This window comes from Maniola jurtina, chromosome 25 (assembly GCF_905333055.1).
Source record: "Maniola jurtina chromosome 25, ilManJurt1.1, whole genome shotgun sequence".
NCBI lineage: Eukaryota > Metazoa > Arthropoda > Insecta > Lepidoptera > Nymphalidae > Maniola > Maniola jurtina.
The window spans coordinates 6,602,242-6,620,736 of NC_060053.1; the positions used below are offsets into that span (position 1 = coordinate 6,602,242).

General features: G+C 39.0%; 1 protein-coding gene across 5 annotated transcripts in view; it reads right to left on the reverse strand.

The window, feature by feature from the left end:
* The window catches only part of LOC123878205 (protein enabled), a 79,294-nt gene that overhangs the window by 28,916 nt on the left and 31,883 nt on the right, over positions 1–18,495 (reverse strand). The window lies entirely within an intron of this gene.

The following is an 18,495-nucleotide window of genomic DNA, read 5'->3' on the forward strand; positions in this document are numbered from 1 at the left end:
CCCTCGTTTTGGGTCGGGGGTTAAAAATAGAAGTTATGGGCAGGTCATGTCTGTCGCAGAACCGAAGGCCGATGGAGCAGACATGTTATGAAGTGGAGACCACGTTTTGGTAAACGCAGTGTAGGATGACCTCCAACCCATCTCGCTGGTCTGATGACCTGAAGAAGGTGGCGAGAAGCGGGTGGATGAGGAATACAGGGGACCGTATTTGGTGGTGCGCTCTTGGAAAGGCCTACGTCCAGCAGTGGACGCGTACAGGCTAATGGAATGGAATCTATACTAATAAATAAAATTGGAGTGTCTTACTAATAAATAAAATCGGAGTGTCTGTCTGTAATATCGAAATAACTACCGCATACTAAGGTCATACATATATTCGAACGATACTATAACTGAATCACACGTTTTTAAAATTTTTGTCTGTCTGTCTGTCTGTCTGTTTGAAAAGGCTAATCTTCGGAACGGCTGAATCGATTTTGACAGGATTTTCACAGACAAGTAGAGAATTGACCAGGGAGTAACATAGGCTACTTTTTTAACCGACTTTCAAAAAGTAGTTGTGTTTTTCTACCAATGTACACCGAAATCTCCGAGATTTCTGAACCGATTTGCGTCATTTCTTTTTTAATCGATAGAGGAACTTTGCGAAATTGTTTCATAAAAAATTTGGATTCCAACTCCTCAATCCTGATGCTGCAGGGGATTGACCAACCCACGCGGGCGAAGCTGCGGGCATCAGCTAGTACTTATTAAAGCCTTAAAACGTTCAGTCACTCAGCGAATAATGGAGAGAGCCTGGATCTCTACATGAACAAATCAGAAATGAGGAGATCCGTAGAAGAACCAGAGTAACCGACACAGCTCAACGGGTCGCGAAGCTGAAGTGACAACAGAGGGAAAATAATGAAGAATCGATAGACCTTGGGGTTCTAAGGTGCTTGAACGACCTCGTACTGGAAAGCGCAGCGTTAGGAGATCCCCTATTACGTGCATGGGTGATATCAAGCAATTCGCTGGCATCTGTAGACACAATATGCACAAAATTGTGTTCGTGATCTTAGTAAGAATGCTAAAAGACCTATGCCCGGTGGTGGACCTTTTTTTTTTATTCAGATACAAGTTAGCCCTTGACTGCAATCTCACCTGGTGGTAAGTGATACAGTCTAAGATGGAAGCGGGCTAACCTGGAAGGGATTTGGCAGTAAATCGGTTGAGAAATGAGTCGTCGCTCGCTCTATATGACTGATTTTTCAATAGCATAGAAGTTAGATAAAATGTTAGTCAGTATAACGCAGAAGATTAATATAAAAGGAATAGTTTCCTATAATTAATATAGAACAAAGTGGAAAGGCAAAAGAGTTCTGGTCTGGTCTGGCGGGAGGCTTCGGCCGTGGCTACTTACCACCCTAGCGGCAAAGGCGTGCCGCCAAGTGATCTAGCGTTCCGGTACGATGCCGTGTAAAAACCACTTTAAACACTGAAAATTTCAACTCTTTACCTATTAAGGTTCACGAGATACTGCTGACAGACAGATGGACAGATCGTCGGATATCATAGTGTCAAATAACTTCAGGCAACAACGTCACGTTTTATCTAGATTCTAGTAGGTAGGTATTATAACACGGTGATATCATTTTGATTATCGGAAAACTGAACATGGTTCCGAGAGCATACCTATCTACGCAGAAATATAATCCCTAAAGAATTTATACTGATTGCAATTTCGTCTCACGTCATTCAATACCTTAGCTATATTGCCTTTCTGCTCTGTTCTATGTATATTAAATGTAGGAAACCTCTCTTGCTTTCCCACTTCTTTTGAAAACGACGATATAAGTTTAGGCCTTGACTGCAATCTCACCTGGTGGTAAGTGATGATGCAGTGTAAGATCGAAGCGGGCTAAATGAGAAGGGATACAAAATTACAATGTTTCAAATGTTCTAAATTCTAAAGTAGACAATAAATTGTCTTAATAGTTATGCACGAGACAACGGCTACACAAATGTAATCTAATTGTCGAAATGAGTCAATCCTTTTAATGTACAAATCGGTTCTTTAACGACTCTCTTTAGTCTAGTAGTAAATAGGTGCCCTTAATTGTCTTAGATTTGTTAATTTTTATTGCATCCATCAAGCTACCGAGAAACTGGCGTTGATTCTGATGTCTTCTTAGGGTTCAGTACCTCAAAAGGAAAAACGGAACCCTTATAGGATCACTTTGTTGTCTGTCTGTCTGTCTGTCTGTCCGTCTGTCTTGTCTGTCAAGAAAACCTATAGGGTACTTCCCGTTGACCTAGATTCTAGAATCATGAAATTTGGCAGGTAGGTAGGTCTCATAGCACAGGTAAAGGAAAAAATCCGAAAACCGTGAATTTGTGGTTACATCACACAAAACACATATTAGTATTTTCAATTTTCAAAGTAAGATAACTAACTATGCCAAGTGGGAAATCATATGAAAGGGCTTTATCTGTACATTATAAAACAGGTTTTAATTTATAATGTTTTTATACATAATAGTTTTAGATTTGTCGTTCAAAATGTCAGAAAAACCACCCGAGTACGGAACCTTCGGTGCGCGAGCGGCGAGTCTGGCTCGTACTTGGCCGGTTTTTAATAAAATTTTGTTTGTCCTTTTCTTATTATATTGGTAAGAAAAAGAAGCGAGAAGAGAATACTCTAAAATTTTGTTGCCATCAGAATCAGTACCACTGTCTATTTAATTTGTTTAACAACAATGGTGTCCTATGTCAGTAATATGAGATTTTGTGATTGTCTTGGACTAGTTTAGACTTTGTTTTCAGTATTGCCTGTAGATATTCCTATTTCTTAGAATCCTACTAATATTATGAACGCGAAAGTTTGTATGTATGGATGTTTGTTACTCTCTCACTCAAAAACTACTGAACGGATTTGGCTGGGTACGGAGATAGATTATACCCTGGATTAACATAGGCTACTTTTTATCCCGGAAAATCAATGACTTCCTACGGGATTTAAAAAAAACTATATCTACGGGAATGGAGTCGCAGGCATCAGCTAGTATAATATAATCTAACAGTCGTCATATCGCACGCATTTATTTTAATTTACGAACAGTTTTCAAACTACTTTCTTGTCGCTAATGAATGGGTGCCCTTAATTGCCTTAGATTTGCTAATTTTTATTGCATCTATCAAGCTGAGAAAGGCTATATTTATTAAACAATGGCGTCTTATGTATGTAATATTATGAGATCTTATGATTATCTTAGACTTCTACTTGAATAAGTTACTTTGTTATGTGTTTGGCCTATTTCTTACATAATACTACAATCTTCGTAATAAAATATTTCTAATTTTCTAATTTAATAAACCCTTATAGGATCACTTTGTTGTCTGTCTGTCAAGAAACCTATAGGGTACTTCCCGCTGATCTAGAATCATGAAATTTGGTAGGTAGGTAGGTCTTATAGCACAAGTACAGGAATAAATTTTAAAACCGCGAATTTGTGGTTACATCATTTAAAAAAAAATTAAAATGTGTTTCATTTTCAAAATAAGATAACTATACCAAGTGGGGTATCATATGAAAGGGCTTTATCTGTACATCCTAAAACAGATTTTTATTTATTTTTATGTATAAATAGTTTTTGATTTATCGTGGAAAATTTTGGAAAAAATACCCGAGTGCGGAACTCTCAGTGCGCGAGTCTGACTCGCACTTGGCCGGTTTTATTTTACCCGTCTACGGCAAAGCCAAAAGGAAGGGTTACGATTTTATTAGTCTATGTATGTATGTTTGTATCATATTCTGCGTGTTCTTCTATCGTAGCGCCTAAATTACTGGACCGATTTTGATGAATGAGGTGTCAATTAATTTGTTATTATGGTCCGGGTGACATAAGTCACATTTCATACGAAAAAAATCGTCCCTTTTTACAATTACTTAATTATTTCAATTTATAAATAGGTTTTTAAACGAATTTCTTGTCGCCTATCGCAAACGAATGACTGGTTTTAATTGTTTAAGATTTGTTGATTTTTTATTACATTACAGTTTAGACCATAGAGCTATTGAGGCCTGACGGGAAATAACGTGGAGAAATCAGGACCGGGTCAACCATGGAAAGTGATCCGACTGAGGTCGGATGTGACATAGTAGCAAGCGAAGCGAGCGAACTCCGTAGATTACTTTTTATGTTTATTATTTATTATATACTATATATAGCTCAATTACCACTCACTCACTCACTGACTCATTGACATAATTGTTCTCCTAGAAAGAGACGGAAAATGATATAATGATGTAGAGAAAATGTGTTCGGGTGGGGGATTCGACTGGGGAAAAATTATGACATTTCGGAAAAACAAGATGGCGGCCGAGGTGATTTTTGCAGCTCTGTTGTTTTCCAACCGATTTCGTTGAATTTTGCAATCTTTAAAGAAATTGGTTAAAAATTAATAAAAAAAGTAGAAAAAATTGAAAAAACAAAATGGCGGCTGAGCTGGAGCGTTTTCAAAATTTTCATTTTTCGACCCTTAACCGCGGCGCCACAGATCCCAAACGGGGTAGTCGAGGATAATTATTTTTCCGTGATTCACCCACGATTATCCTGAATTTTGACGGAATGGGAGTGGTTTTTAAAAATTCAAGATGGCGGCTGTCGTGGCGGCCGTTTTGTTCGAGGTACGAAAAAACGCAATTTTAAAAGTTAAATATCTCAGAGTTGGCAACATCGGAGCGATTCGGTTTTTATGAAGCGATTGTACGTATAGGCTCGAGGTATGGATTGGAGGAAAAAAATTACCCCATTTTTAGGGAAATTTCAAGATTTTCGGGAAATTGTAAAAAATCGAAATACGCACTTTTAGCAAAATCCGAGTATGAGAGATTACGTGTTTTGCTCGTGCAAATGACATTTAGGTACTTTTGTCGCCGGCGACTGGTAACACTAGAATTTATCAAAGCAAAAGTGATTTTCGACATGGTCTTTTTTAGGGGCGATCGGTTCGCCTGGGTGCGAGCGAGATGAGAGATTGAAACGTCATCGGGAGTGGTATATCCTGTAGTTAATAGGAAAATTATGAAACCGTGTAAAATCTTTCTGTGAAACGAGTTGGCGGCCATTTTGTATTTTTTTTAATTTTTCGAAATTTTGATCGCGTTTTTGAGGCAGTTGGCAACATTTTGGAAAGTTAACATGTATGAATCGATTGTGTATCTCGGCTGGCAGTATGGAGATATGCAACCGGTGTTGCCACTTTTGGGGAGATTTTCGAGATTTTCAACTAAGAAACTCCTGTAAAATTTTGTATGAAAATTTTTTTTTTCACTGATGGTGTCGTATAGAAAACAAAAAGTTAGTAAGCCAAAATTATGGAGAGAGCTGATGATTGAGGGTTTCGGAGACGGGTGAAGGGTCCGCTCAAGGTATTGAAGATAGGTGGGGGGTGCTCGACCAAATGTCATTCATGACGTCATCCAATTGCCAAAAAGCTTAAAAAAAATTCAAAATGGCGAAGAAAAGATGGCCGCCATACAAATTTCGCCGGTGTCCAGCTCGGAGGATATAAAAGATGGAAGTGGGGTTTTTTGGCAAAAGAGAATCAGGATCCGAAGGTCTACTCGATGAATAGAAAAAAAATTCAAAATGGCGGAATTTATTTTTCCATACATTTTGTATGGCGAATATTTTATGTTTTGTTCTCCTAGAAAGAAACAATAAACGATACGATGATGTTCGGGAGATATGTTTGGGTGCACGATATGAGTAGGGAAAAATTATGATATTTCAGAAAAACAAGATGGCGACCGACATGATTTTTGCAACTCTTTTGTTTTCCAACCGATTTCGTTGAAACTCGCAATCTTTGAAGAATGTAGTAAACGATTAATAGGAAAAGTGGAAAATTTTGGAAAATCAAGATGGCCGCCGTACAAATTTCGTCGGTGTCTATCTCGGAGGCTATAAAAGATGGAAGAGTGGTTTCTTGGCAAAAGATGATCAGGGTCCGAAGGTCTACTCGGTGGAACAAACTCTGCATGCTCGCGGACCACTTTAGTGGTCCGCGCACCCACGCACCCTACTTTATTAACCTCAACTACCCCGTTTTTACAAAAAATGATATGGATGTCTTTTTCAGAGTTTTCTAGGGTGCTGATTTTGATAACGACATTTATTTTGAAATCCAAGATGGCGAGCGTGCACTTTTTAAGAAAAAAATTGATATAGGTGTCGTTTTATGGGGTTTTCGGGGTAATTTGTGTATCTTAATAAAAAAAATCGGTTTAATACAACTCATAAACCTAACCACGTCACGTGAGCTGCTTTAGCAGCTCGCGCACCGAGCAAAAACTAGTTATACTATATATAGCTCAATTACCACTGACTCATTGACATAATTGTTCTCCTAGAAAGAGAAGGAAAATGATATAATGATGTAGGGGAGATGTGTTCGGGTGGGGGAGTCGACTGGGGAAAAATTATGACATTTCGGAAAAACAAGATGGCGGCCGACGTGATTTTTGCAGCTCCTTTATTTTTTAAGAGATTCCGTTCAAACTCGCAACTATTAAAGAATGTAGTAAACGGTTAACAAAAAATGTGGAAAAAATTGGAAAAACAAGATGGCGGCCGAGCCGTAGCGTTTTAAAATTTTTGATTTTTCGACCCCGAACCGCGGCGCCACAGATCCGAAACGGGGTAATCGAGGATAATTATTTTTTCTGGTTTCGCCCACGATTATCCTGTATTTTGACAGAACGGAAGTGGTTTTTAAAAAGTCAAGATGGCGGCTGTCATGGAGGCCATTCTGTTCGAGGTACGAAAAAACGCAATTTTAAAATTCGAATATCTCAAAGTTGGCAACATCGGAGCGATTCGGCTACTATGAAGCGATTGTACGTTTAGGTTCGAAGTATAGATTCGAGGAAAAAAATTACCCCATTTTCAGGGAAATTTCAAGATTTTCGGGAAATTGTAAAAAATCGAAATACGCACTTTTAGCAAAATCCGAGTATAAGTGATTATGTATTTTGCTCGTACAAATGACATTTGGGTATTTTTGTTGCCAGAGATTGGCAACACTGGAATTTATCAAAGAAAAAGTGATTTTTCGACATGGTCTTTTTCACGGAATCCCCTTTCGCGTGAGTGCGAGCGAGAGGAGAGATTGAAACGTTGTCGGGAGCGGTATATCCTGTAGTTAATAGGAAAATTATGAAACCGTGTAAAATCTTTCTGTGAAATGAGTTGGTGGCCATTTTGTATTTTTTTTAATTTTTCGAAAGTTTGATCACGTTTTTGATCCCAGTCGACGACGTCGGACCGTTTCGGTTTCTATGAAACGATTGTGCGTATAGACTTGAGGTAAAGATTGAAGAAAAAAAATTACCCCATTTTTTGGGGAAATTTCAAGATTTTCGGGAAATTGTAAAAAAACGAAAAACGGACTTTTCGCAAAATACGAGTATGAGCGATTATGTGTTTTGCTTGTACAAATGACATTTGGGTATTTTTGTCGCCGAAAACTGGCAACACTGGAATTTATCAAAGAAAAAGTGATTTTCGACATGGTCTTTTTCACGGAATCCCCTTCGCGTAGGTGCGAGCGAGAGGAGAGATTGAAACGTCATCGGAAGCGGTATATCCTGTAGTTAATAGGAAAATTATGAAACCGTATAAAATCTTCCTGTTAAACGACTTGGCGGCCATTTTGTATTTTTTTTAATTTTTCGAAAGTTTGATCACGTTTTTGAGGCAGTTGGCAACATTTTGGAAAGATGACATGTGAGGATCGATTGTATGACTTGGCTGGCAATATCGAAATATGCAAACGGTGTTGCCACATTTGGGGAGATTTTCGAGATTTTCCCCAAAAACTCCTCCTGTAAAATTTTGTATGAAAATTTTTTTTTTCACTGATGCTGTCGTATAGAAAACAAAAAAAAAATCGAGGAAAAATTTGGAAAGAGCTGATGATTGAGGATGTCGGAGACGGGTGAAGGCCCCGCTTAAGGTATTGAAGATAGGTGGGGGGTGCTCGAGCAAATGTCATTCATGACGTCATCCAATTGCCAAAAAGCTGAAAAAAAATTCAAAATGGCGAAGAAAAGATGGCCGCCATACAAATTTCGCCGGTGTCCAGCTCAGAGGGTATAAAAGATGGAAGTGTGGTTTCGTGGCAAAAGAGGATCAGGATCCAAAGGTCTACTCGATGAACAAAAAAAAAATTCAAAATGGCGGAATTTATTTTTCCATACATTTTGTATGGCGAATATTGAATGCCTCATTCTGCTAGAAAGAGACAGAAAACGATACGATGATGTTCGGGAGATATGTTCGGGTGCGGGATGGGAGTCGACAAAAGTTATGACGTTTCAGAAAAACAAAATGGCGACCGACGAGATTTTTGCAACTCTTTTGTTTTCCAACCGATTTCGTTGAAACTCACAATCTTTGAAGATAGTACCAAACGATTAATAGAAAAAGTGGAAAATTTTGGAAAAACAAGATGGCCGCCGTACAAATTTCGTCGATGTCTATCTCAGAGGCTATAAAAGATGGAAGAGTGGTTTTTTGGCAAAAGATGATCAGGGTCCGAAGGTCTACTCGGTGGAACAAACTATGCATGCTCGCGGACCACTTTAGTGGTCCGCGCACCCACGCAAACTACTTTATTAACCTCAACTACCCCGTTTTTACAAAAATTATATGGATGTCGTTTTCAGAGTTTTCCAGGGTGCTCATTTTGATAACGACATTTATTTTGAAATCCAAGATGGCGGACATGCATTTTTTAAGACAAAAATCGATATGGGTGACGTTTTATTGTGTTTTCGCGGTTAATTTTGTATCTTAATAAATACTATCGTTTTAATACTTGTCAACCCAACCACGTCACGCGAGCTGCTTTAGCAGCTCGCGCACCGAGCAAAGCACTAGTACTATATATAGCTCGATTACCACTCACTCACTGACTCATTGACATAATTGTTCTCCTAGAAAGAGACGGAAAATGATATAGTGATGAATGGGAGTTGTGTTCGGATGGGGGAGTCAACTGGGGAAAAATTATGACATTTCGGAAAAACAAGATGGCGGCCGATGTGATTTTTGCAGCTCCGTTGTTTTCCAACCGATTTCGTTGAATTTTGCAATCTTTGAAGAAAGTAGTAAACGATTAATGGGAAATGTCGAAAAAATTGAAAAAACAAGATGGCGGCCGAACCGTAGCGTTTTCAAAATTTTGATTTTTCGACCCCGAACCGCGGCGCCACAGATCCAAAACGGGAAATTAAAACTAATAATTTTTTTCTGGTTTCGTCTACGATTATCCTGAATTTTGACGGAATGGGAGTGGTTTTTAAAAATTCAAGATGGCGGCTGTTGTGGCGGCCATTATGTTAGAGGTACGAAAAAACGCAATTTTAAAAGTTAAATATCTCAAAGTTGGCAACATCGGAGCGATTCGGCTTCTATGAAGCGATTGTACGTATAGTTTCGAGGTATAGATTGAAGGAAAAAAATTACCCCATTTTTTGGGGAAATTTCAAGATTTTCGGGAAATTGTAAAAAATCGAAATACGCACTTTTAGCAAAATTCGAGTATGAGCGATTACGTGTTTTGCTCGTACAAATGACATTTGTGTATTTTTGTCACCGGAGACTGGCAACACTGGAGTTTATCAAAGTAAAAGTGATTTTCGACACGGTCTTTTTCACGGTATCCCCTTTCGTGTGGGTGCGAGCGAGAGGAAAGATTGAAACGTCATCGGGAGCAGTATATCCTGTAGTTAATAGGAAAATTATGAAACCGTGTAAAATCTTTCTGTGAAATGAGTTGGCGGCCATTTTGTATTTTTTTTAATTTTTCGAAATTTTGATCACGTTTTTGAGGCAGTTGGCAACATTTTGGAAAGTCAATATGTACGAATCGATAGTGTATCTCGGCTGGCAGTATGGAGATATGCAACCGGTGTTGCCACTTTTGGGGAGATTTTCGAGATTTTCAACTAAGAAACTCCTGTAAAATTTTGTATGAAAAATTTTTTTTTCACTGATGGTGTCGTATAGAAAACAAAAACTTAATAAGCCAAAATTATGGAGAGAGCTGATGATTGAGGATATCGGAGACACGTGAAGGGCCCGCTTAAGGTATTGAAGATAGGTGGGGGGTGCTCGAGCAAATGTCATTCACGACGTCATCCAATTGCCAAAAAGCTGAAAAAAAATTCAAAATGGCGAAAAAAAGATGGCCGCCATACAAATTTCGCCGGCGTCCAGCTCGGAGGGTATAAAAGATGGAAGTGGGGTTTCTTGGAAGAAGATGATCAGGATCCGAAGGTCTACTCGATGAATAGAAAAAAAAATCAAAATGGCGGAATTTATTTTTCCATACATTTTGTATGGCGAATATTGAATGCCTCATTCTCCTAGAAAGAGACAAGAAACGATACGATAATGTTCGGGAGATATGTTCAAGTGCACGACATGAGTAGGGAAAAATTATGACATTTCAGAAAAACAAGATGGCGGCCGACGTGATTTTTGCAACACTTTTGTTTTCCAACCGATTTCGCTGAAACTCACTATCTTTGAAGAAAGTACCAAACGATTAATAGAAAAAGTGGAAAATTTTGGAAAAACAAGATGGCCGTCGTACAAATTTCGTCGGTGTCTATCTCGGAGGCTATAAAAGATGGAAGAGTGGTTTCTTCGCAAAAGATGATCAGGGTCCGGAGGTCTACTCAATGGAACAAACTCTGCATGCTCGCGGACCACTTTAGTGGTCCGCGCACCCACGCACCCTACTTTATTAACCTCAACTACCCCGTTTTTATAAAAAATGATATGGATGTCGTTTTCAGAGTTTCCCAGGGTGCTGATTTTGATAACGACATTTATTTTGAAATCCAAGATGGCGGTCATGCATTTTTTAAGAAAAAAATCGATATGGGTGTCGTTTTATGGTGTTTTTGGGGTGAATTTTGAATCTTAATAAATAAATTCGTTTTAATACTTATCAACCTAACCACGTCACGCGAGCTGCTTTAGCAGCTCGCGCACCGAGCAAAACACTAGTTAGTATATATATATAAATCTTTTTAAAAAAATTCCTTGTGACTTGGTACTATCCAACCTCCTTCCTAGAACTTCACCTTTCAGCAAAGGTTGCCTGGTAGAGATTGCTCCAAGCAATAAGGCCGCCTTTGCACACAATTGTTTTTTTTTTTCTTCTGTTTTCTTCTTACTGTGTTGTTATCCTTTACATGTGTTTTTGTGTGCAATAAAGAGTTTCTATCTATCTATCTATCTATTATTTTTTATCATCATCCAAAAAACTGACTGACTGACTGATCTATCAACGCACAGCACAAACGACTCGACAGTACACACACATGACACACACACACGGGACAGGGCGGATCGAGCTGACATCTGGCATGCAGATAAAGAAAAAAAATCTACAAATTCAACCTCTAAGGCGGTAAAATAGGGGTTGGAAAATTGTGTGGTCCACGTGGACGAAGTCGCGAGCACAAGCTAGTAGAATTATAAAATAGTTTAGAACTAGGCTTGGGTAACACTAGCTAGTAGCATCATGGATTGACTATTATTTCAAAGCTTTGCTTTTTAAAAAAGAAGACTAGGGTTGAAATCTATAGAGCGAGCGCACTTTGACTTTAGACTTAAATTTCAGTTAAAAAGAGACAGATTTATGCCAGCCGTATAACGCTGTCTCGTTTTAACGGTGTCTTAAATCTGAGCAAAGTCAAAGTGCGCTCTATAGTAGATCTCAGCCTAGGCTAGGACATGAAATAGTACAGGCTTCACGCTATCGCTTATACAATGAAACCGCCGCGTATCTCATATTTCTTTGAATGAACAGTTCGAATTGCTTGCGAGAGCGCTTCAGTTATTGGAAAACGAGGTAATCTCAGTGATAAGAGCGCCTACAATAAAATATTGAGAGTTTTTAAAACAAGGCTCTCTGTTCTCAAAGGTTTGCCAACATTCATATAGAATAGTAGGTATAGATGACACATCACGAACAAAATGACATCGCTCAAGTGGTCAGCTTTTTAAAATGGGAACCAAAATATTTATTCTAGAATAAAACTTAATACATAGGCAAACAGGCCTCATTCGTACGAGAGTTTTTTTAACGTCCGTTGAAAAAGCACTCGTAAAAATTAGGGCTTAGCCCTGATTCACACGAGCGTTAAAACAGCGTTGCGTCAAAACCCGGCGTTGCGCTGAAAATATAACAATGCGCGATAAAAAAGCGTTGACATGTGAACAGAAATATTTGGGAATGAATTTGTTCGATTGAACGCTTTTTTAACGGGCGTTAAAAAAGCGTTCAAAAAAAGTAAAAAGTAGGTAATTTAATAAATATACATAGATGCCTTACGTAGTGACATGTTCCGAGAGGAAAAAACTCCTAAAGATTTGAATAAATAAGAGTGTAAGAAATAGCGCGCACCACGGTAAATTTTCGTACGTTTTTTTCCCGCAAAATCTGTTAACTATAGAACTAGGTACATACATAGAAGCGCGCGCACTCCGGAAATAATTCCGCACGGGATTTTGATTGATTTAAATTCTTTAACAGGGCTCTCTCCGTCACTCGTTTCATACAATCGTAGTTCCAATTTCATTTGAATATTAAGCAACCAAAGTCCATGAAATTTTGCAGACATATTCTAGAAACTAATATCTGTGTCTGTGGTGTTTTAGATTTTTCTAAAAATATGTAGTTTTAAAATTAAGGGCGCTCAAAGATTTGTATGAAAATTTTTAAAACCGCGTAACTTTGAAATAGAATATTTTAACAGAAATCTGGAAAACCACAGACATAGATATTAGTTTCTAGAATATGTCTGCAAAATTTCATGGACTTTAGTTGCTTAATATTCAAATGAAATTAGAACTACGATTGTATGAAACGAGTGACGGAGAGAGCCCTCTTAAGGATTTTAAAACGCACCGCAGTGCGCGCTCTCTCTTAGCTTACTTCGATATTATGCGGACTTTTAAAATCCAATAAATTCAAATTGTCAACAAGGACAGGAAATTCCTAAATCAAACTACTTATTTTCAGAACTTCTTCTACATACGAATACCTACCTAGTTACTAACTAATACATTTTTATGTACCCATGATTCATTACCGGAAACTCGTATGCAATTCCGATAATCGTAATCAATTGCAAGTTGCAACATATTAAATATAATGTTTGTTTATATGTTAAAAATAAAACTTGATAAGCTAACAATGTTGTGGAGTAGGTAAACAAGTGTAAATTTAAAAATTAAAAATTTATAACACCCCCGATAAGTGAAGGTTACAGTAACTAGAAAAGAGCTGATAACTTTCAAACGGCTGAACCGATTTTCTTGGATTATAGCTAAAAATACTCTCGATTAAGCCACCTTTCAAACAAAAAAAAACTAAATTAAAATCGGTCCATTCGTTTAGGAGCTACGATGCCACAGACAGATACACAGATACGAACGTCAAACTTATAACAAGCCCCCTTTTTGGGTCGGGGGTTAAAAAGCTGACTTGGCTGACTGACTGATCTATCAACGCACCGCACAGCTCAAACTATTGGACGGATCAGGCTGAAATTTGTGGCATGGAGAGTTTGACGTAGACATCCGCTAAGAAAGGATTTTGAGAATTCACCCCATAAGGGGATAAAATAGGGGTTTGAATTTTGGTTAGTCCACCCGGATGAAGTCGCGGGCAAAAGCTGGTGTATCTATATTGAATTTTGAAATGCCTTGGGATCTCTTTGATTTAACGGAATAAAAAGCCTATGTTCGTCTCCAGGGTGCAAGACTATTAGTGCAAGGGTGTTGACAGGGAGGGGGTGTTGTCTGCGCGTCCCGAGGAGAGGGCGCAGTAGACGCACTCATGGGGAATTGCCCCAACAGCGGAGGGTGTGGCTGTGATGGGTGGTTGGTGATGACTGTTTCACCATCCATCCAATCACTGGCTGCCCCACCGGTCTCTCGCCTGTCCAGTTTGGTGACGGGCGAGGCAGATAGCAGATATTGTGGTAGGTCTGCTGCGGTGGACATCCGCTGGCGACGCAATGAGGCGCTGTCGGTCCTTTGTGCTCCGTCATCAGCGGTATGGAACTTCGTGAGGTTTTTAGTCGGTATGAGTCCGACATAACCACTGTGCTCCCCCGTGGCCAGTGGTATCCATGACGGATTTTTTTTCTCACGATAAAAAAGAGACCCCCCCCCCCCCGAATAGGAAACCGAAGTCAACCACAAGGCTATCAACGTTTAACGAAGAGTTAACTATAATATTTAACCAAATGTTTAGGTAAGAGTCAATTAGGTATAGGATCATAGAGATAGTATGTATAGGATAGTTTATCACAACGGACAGTATTAGTACCGGAAGTGGCACATCACCGATAAGAATACCGAATGTCGATGTGTCAAAATGTTAACCACAGACTATACTGTGTGAGTAGTAGCGTGCAGCTCATAGAGGCGTAAAAGCACTGCTTACCCAATAAATAGTTACCTTATTGATCTCAATAACACAATGCTCACTATCCTTTATGACTTGCCGGTAAGTAGGTACCTTACTAGGCCTGGCTTCAAAAAACAGTGAGCCAGCGTTGGGTGATGATGATGATGATATAAAAAATGTTACAAACAAACTGCCTGTTTGTTTGTAATGTGCATGATACTAGCTTCGGTCGCGTGGACTACACTTTCAAACCCCTATTTCAACCCACTAGGGTTTGAATTTTCAAAAATCCTTTAGTGGATACCTATGTCATAACAGCTATCTGCATATGGCGATTCGACCAGTAGTTTGAGCCGTGCATTGATAGATCAGTCGGTCCTTATATATATTTAGACTAGAGGATGCCCACGAGTTCGTCCGCGTGGATTTAGATTTTTATATATCCCGTGGGAACTGTTTGATTTTCCGGGATAAAAAGTTGCCTATTTCGATTACAGGGACACAAGCTACTTCGGTACCAAATTTCGTACAAATCGGTTAAGGTCTTAAGGAATCCCGCGGGAACTCTTTGATTTTCCGGGATAAAAAGAAGCCTATGTCCGTCCCCGGGATATAAGCTAACCCTGTACCAAATTTCGTCAGAATCGGTTAGACTGTTGGGCCGTGAAAAGGTAGCAGACAGACAGACAGACACACTTTCGCATTTATAATATTATAGTATGGAAATATGGATTAGATAATAGATATCTCTATGATGATCTCTATGATATATGATAACCTTTGGTATACCAAAGGTTATATATCATATTATTATAATATGATAATCAAGTAGGATCGACTTGGAAGCTATTCAAGCTGGTGTCACTTTAATTGTCGAGCAAAGGGGAGCGTGATTGGCCACTTCCTGCACGCCCTCAGTAATTATTGCACGATGCCCATGTACGCGATGTCTTTGCACTATGGGGCACTGATTCTATGTATTATCATCATCATCATCAACGGACAGACGTCCACAGCTGGACATAGGTTTCTTGTAGGGACTTCCACACGCCACGGTCTTGCGCCGCCTGAATCCAGCGGCTCCTTTCGACACGTTTGATGTCGTCAATCCGCCTAGTGCTCGCGATTTTCGATGCGAGGTCGCCATTCCAATCTATACTAATATTATAAAGAGGAAACCTTTGTATTTTTGTATGTTTGTATTGAATAGGCTCAAAAACTAATGGACCGATTTACCATTACTTAAGGGATTCTTCCGAATCCGTATAGGCTATATTTTATCCCGGATAATAGAAAAAATAAATGTCCACCCGTGCGAAGCCGGGGCGGGTCGCTAGTTATAAATAACTAGCCAATGCCCGCGACTTTGCCCGCGTGGATTTAGGTTTTTCGAAACCCGTGGGAACTCTTTGATATTCCGGGATAAAAAGTAGCCTATGTGCTAATCCAGGAAATTATCTATCTCTATTCTGAATTTCAGCCAAATCCGTCCAGTAGTTTTTACGTGAAGGAGTAACAAACATCCTACACATACATACACACAAACTTTCGCCTTTATTATTAGTGTGAAGTGTGAAAGTGTGATTGGAAATTATTCGTCTGCTGTTATTGTGGCACTTATAGTTAGTTGTTAGTTTACAACTTAATAGGTATGCTGTTAAAGTGCTGAATAATCCAATTATAGTATAAAAGGAAAAGTGACTGACCTATAAACGTACAGCTCAAACTACTGGACGGATCGGGCTGTTTGCCATGCAGATAGCTATTATGACGAATGCAACCGCTAAAAAAGGGTTTTTGAAAATTCTACCCCTGAAGGGGTAAAATAGGGGTTTGAAATTTGTGTAGTCCACGCGGAGACCACGGGTAGGTATAACCTATTAAGTGTCCAAAAACGCGACCAAGCCAAAAAAACTGATATTATAAAATTAATCATGATCTCTAAAATTAGCGATTAAGGCTACCCAAACCCAATCTCTATTCTAAAGACCGGAAAAGTAAGTTATTGAACTTTTCCGGTTGAAAACTATAAACTAAACGATGTACTTATATAAAAAAACGTGGGAACCGCACACGATAAGGCGTGATTTTTACGCTTCACTGAAACCACGTTGCTTTGAGTCAAATTATAAGCATCACGCAATGTTCAAGACATTTCGGCTTTGTACTACTCGGTCAAGCTAAGTTTGCACCTCGCGTCGATGACGTTACACGGACGCTTAGGTACGGTATGTGAACCGTACTGACGCGACAAGACGACCGCGGGAAGGTGAGCGGGGAAGTGGGAGAGGTGCCGCATTCCAGCGAGGTGCAATCTTAGCGCGACCGAGTTATAGAACGTCGTATAGAACCGTACTGACACTCATGCCTATGTGACGTTTTGTGTTTTGCCATTTGTTTACTTAAACAAATGGCACTCACTAGCTACTTGATACTTTCAAACACGTTAATAAAAGATAAAATGGCCGCCATAAAAATAAATAAAATAAAAACCAGCTGTCATGATGAGTATGCCATGACAGGGTTGGCTTCAAAAGAATGGTAATTGGCATGGCAGGGTTGGCAGTGCCTGTTAGCCTGCATGGAGTTCCCTATGACGTATAGACAATAGAGCTAAGGATGTTATAAATGTATTGGTGTCGGCAAGTCTATTGTGACGTAAAGAGTATTGTTTAAGGCTGATGTAACGACTTGGGAGGTCGCACTTGGTATGCTGGTGCTTTGCGCTGAAAGCGAAACTTGCTCTATGGTTTATGATGGCGCCATGGTAACTGCCTTGTTGGTCTAGTACAGATAGTGGTTAGCATGTTTGACTGTGGATGAAGAATTTTATTCAATTAAACTTTCACAAGTTACTTTTGAATCGTCATATGCGTCGTCGACGTCTACCACTGGTTCGGAATGCCTTTCCTACCGGGAAGAACCAGCAAGAAACGCGACGGTTGCTCTTTTCAAAGATTTGATATACAAGATTTTGCCATGTATAAAAGTAATTGAAGTATGTATAAAAGCAATGCGCAGGGCATTGCTGGAGCGAGCTGCAGGTCAAATCCACGCTCTTTTATCATTTACATAATCTTCGATTTTATAATATGTTTCATCTCATTAGGTATCACCAAAATTCTGCCAATTTCTGGAAATTTCCAACATTTAAGATAGGTAGAAAAGCAAGCAGTTATCAGGGCATACCTTTACCTACCTACTATAACTTTTCAACTGAAGATGATCTTAAACAATCAAATATCTTTGAAGCTCTTTGCCACTTTTATCCAAAAACCTGAAAAAGATTTTTTAAGAGAAGCGCCAATTACATACATGAAAAAGATATCTAAAAGGATTTTGAACAAAATTACTAAAGGAAATTATCACCAAAATTCTGCTAACACTGGAAATCTACAACATCCAACAGTAGCAGAAAAGTAAGCAGTTCTCAAGGCTTAAGAGAGCGTGCCACAATCCTTTCAAAAACCGGAGCTCCATTCATTGTGACGTTATTTGAATGAAAAACTTTAAATTTGTTACCGCGCAAGTAGGCAGGGATATGCAATGTTCACACTGCCCAGTAGGGTGGTCCTTATTTTTCGACTTTTGAATTATCCCCGGGGCACTTTCTCATTTGATTATATACATATCTCTAAATATGAAATAAGTTTTTTTGTTTTTTGTTTTGTTAAGATTTAGAGGTCGCTACCAGCTGTCAAATGTTTTACAAAAAGCGTTGAAGGACAGCTCAAATTATGGTTTCATTTAGGTGTTTATTTTACATTTTACGCGCTCATATAGACAATCGGTTCTTCCCCTGCCTCCCCTCGACCTCTCATCTTTACCGACGCGTCGAGATTTGGACCGATCATACAAACAAAATCATAAGCCATAGGCACTTCTCCATATTAACGTATTACGCCTATTATTCTATTATTATTTGTTATTCTAGATCTATTACTAAGCCACATATCGATATATCTCTCCATTATCTATGCCCTAAAATAATAAATTAAAAAAAAAAAAAAA